Source organism: Octodon degus, unplaced genomic scaffold, assembly GCF_000260255.1.
Source record: "Octodon degus isolate 3935 unplaced genomic scaffold, OctDeg1.0 scaffold00018, whole genome shotgun sequence".
Classification (NCBI taxonomy): domain Eukaryota; kingdom Metazoa; phylum Chordata; class Mammalia; order Rodentia; family Octodontidae; genus Octodon; species Octodon degus.
The window spans coordinates 22,975,322-22,978,662 of NW_004524594.1; the positions used below are offsets into that span (position 1 = coordinate 22,975,322).

General features: G+C 50.6%; 1 long non-coding RNA gene across 1 annotated transcript in view; it reads right to left on the bottom strand.

The window, feature by feature from the left end:
- The window catches only part of LOC111815560, a 9,771-nt gene extending 6,632 nt beyond the window's left edge, over nucleotides 1-3,139 (bottom strand). The window contains exon 1 of the long non-coding RNA XR_002820239.1: nucleotides 3,074-3,139. This is a non-coding gene — a long non-coding RNA (uncharacterized LOC111815560). The remainder of the gene's footprint in view (nucleotides 1-3,073) is intronic.
- Nucleotides 3,140-3,341: the final 202 nt, after the last annotated feature.

The window sequence follows — 3,341 nt, forward strand, 5'->3', positions numbered from 1 at the left end:
AGTGCTTCCCTGGCAAGCGCAAGGGCCTGAGTTCAATCCCCAGTTTCAAAAAAAAAAAAGAAAGAAAGAAAGAAAGGAAAAGAGTGAGGGGGGCGGGGAGATTGCTCAGTAGAATAAGCGCCTGAGTTCGATCCCTGGTACTGCCAAAAAAAAAAAAAAAAAAAAGTAGTTGGGCCAGCAACATAGGTTAGCAGACTAGGAGCCTGCTTAGGCAAGCACAGGGATTGGGGTTCAATCCCTGGCACCACAGGCTGAGGATCACTACAAGTCTGAGCTGCATAGTAAGACCCTGTACCAAATAGATTTTTAAAAATAAAAGAGGAGGAGGGCTAATTAGCAACACACATAGGATTGGATTATTCTCTAAACAGAAATAAACCTCCTTTGTACACTCAGGTTTGGAGCTGCTCTGGTCACCCCCGGCCCCACCCCCAGTCTTCAAGGACAAAATGGTAGCCTTTCAAGGGGTCTGTGTTCAAGGGGTCTGTGCTCGAAAGTTCTGCTAGTCTCCGCGTCTCATGCAGCTAGTTTTCTTTGGGAAGGGAGTATATTTGAGGATACATACGAAAATTAAAAAAAACAAACAAAAAAAAACTTTTAGAGGGCCAGGGAGATAGTTCAGTAGAATAAATGTTTACCTGGCAAGCAAACATAGGGTCCTGAGTTCAATCCCCAGTACTGTGGAAAAAAAAAAAAAAAAAATCCCCAGTACTGCAAAATAAATAAATAAATAAATAAATAAATAAATAAAAATCAACCAAACAAGCTTTGCCCAGTGGCAGTATGAGGTTTATCCAAGGCTTGAGTATGCCTTAAAAACATTTTCCCAATATCTCTCTGTGACAACTTGAAATATAGTCAGCATTGAAAAAAAAAAAGAAAAGACCACACACACTCTGTCCTGCTTTAGGGAAGTACATGCTGGGCGGGGCCTGAGTTCTGCTCTCTTTTTCTACAAATAAGGTGAAAAATACTTCCTGCCTGGTGGAGGCCAAGGGCAGGGAGGTGAGTGTGTCAGCAAATTTCTGTAGATCAAAACAAGCTGTTCCAGAAAACTGCAGTAAACAGAACCTTGGGTCCCTGGGTGGGGCTGAGCACAGTGGGCTTCCCTGGCAGTGGCCACAACTTGCTCCTTCACAAGCAGCTGTCAGAGGGGCTCTGGGTTGAAGAGAAATGGATAGGGAGTGGGCACTTAGGATCCAGATTCCAGGCTCAGACACCCTCTCCAAGCTTTTTCTGGGCTGTGAACAGTGAAGATCCCTGGCCTCCACGGTGACCAGACCCATCATCTTGTTCTTTTTTTTTTTTTTTTTTTCTCGGAACCGGGGATTAAACTCAGGCCCTTAAGCTTGCCAGGCAAGCGGTTATTCTACTGAGCCATCTCCCCAGCCCCCCCCCCCCCAATCTTGTTCTAAAAGCCCTCTCTGCTGTTGTTTTCAAACACACAACACACCAGCCCATGGGAAGACCCCAGGATTTCCCACAAGAACCTCCGGAAAAGGGAGAGAAGCAGGAGGGGGGGGTGGTAGAGGTGGTGTTTCAGTTTACCCCAAGGGTAGCCCATGACAGTCTGCTGCTGCTTGAGAATGTGCTAGAACTATATATAGCCTTCCTCCTCCACGGGTCCATTCAGGAGCTATGGCTCCTGGGTCACCTTGTGCTCTTCACGGCACTACAGACCTTAGGCCTGGGCCCACTCCCTCTAAACCCTATGCCTCAGCACTGCCAGAGTTTAGAAACTGCAAGTCACAGTGAGCTGGCCCAGTGCCACCCTGTCCCCACCCCTTCAGCTTGCCTCCCTGCAGCCGGAGGAGAAAAACAAGCTGGCTCCGCCCTCAGACCCAGCAGCCTCTCCCCCCACCCCCATAACCAAGGACAAGATCTAGGCTGCTGCCAGCTTCCGGGCTCCACCCTGGGGCCCCTCCTCATCCTGACATTTCATAATTCTGAGGCATATGCTCCAGCCAGTGCTGCCTAGGTCCACCCCACCTTCAGCTCCTCTGGGCTGTGCGTCACCTCTCAGCAAGCCCCTAATCCAGCTCTAAAGCGCTCCCTCCTCTGAGGGGGGATCTTTCCCCAGCATGTTCTGGATCTCTGGGATCCAGAAGCCCTGGCCTGTGGTCGACCTATCAGTAAATATTTGTGATTTCACTGTTACTGTGTAAAGGTCAGGACCAGTCTTTTTGTCAAATGAGGTAGCTCTCCTTCCCCTGTACCCCATGCAGCTTAAGCTCTGGGAAACTGGGCAGGCCTGTGGTGGGCAGGGGAAACCAGGGTAACCTCCCTTGACCAAAAAGTGGCATAGGGAGAGGGTTAGGGACACTTGTCACAGTCCAAGAAACACAGCGGAGGGAATGGCCTATTTTCTTGGCTCAAGTTGGTTAAAAGGAAGGAGTAGGGTAGGAATTTTCAAACAGGAAAGAGCTGCTTAGGCATCTGACCTTGCCTCCCTTTGGGTATGTGATCTATGGGCACTTGGTCCCTCAGATTCTTCCTGGCCACGTCAGGGCAGATTCCCCAGGGCTTGCTCCGCCGCAGGGCCAGCCTCAGGTTCACAAGTTTGATGGTATCAGTCCCTGAAAGATCTCCCAGGACTCTGTGTTCCTTGAAATTCTGCTCCCCTCTCCCTCAGTCTCTTTTTCAATTTAAGACAGTCTTACTAAGTAGTTAGTTCAGGCTGGTCTTGAGCTCACTGTAGCCCATTGTGACCTCAAATTCACAGTGTTCTTGCTGCAGCCTCTCGAGTGCTGGGATTACAGGTGTGCACCCCCCACATCCAGCTTCCCTCACATTGTTTTCCCCACATTTTTTGATATCCTTGCTTTCTGCCCCTTGTCCCTGGCCCTCAGCACCCAATCCTCCTAAACACCCTAGTCCTGAGCTTAGGCTCCACCTGCCCCCATCCCCACCTTCACTGGCTCACTGCTCTTATCCTGAAGCCTCTGATCCTTTTGCTTTTGTGGAACAGAGGATTGAACTCAGTCCCTTGCGCTTGCCAGGGAAGCGCTTATTCCACTGCGCCATCTCCCTGGCCCTTCTAGAAGCCTTTGATCCTAATTGTCACAGCACTCACCTGATTCACCTGTCCTCCCCATGTGAGCAGCTCATCCTGGCTGCACCGGCCCCAGGATATAGAAGACTGTGGGACGGGCGGCCCTGGCCCATGGCCTTCATCTGCCTCTACTACTTGGTGCCTCCAGCGACATTTGGTCCTTCTCCACCCAGTCGCCTGTTGAACAAGTCTCAGCTTTCCTAAACTCCACTTGCTGGCCTCTTCCCCGAGCCCACTTGGGGGAGTGGAGGCAGGGGGCGAGATGGGACAGACGGACACAGGGCTCGGC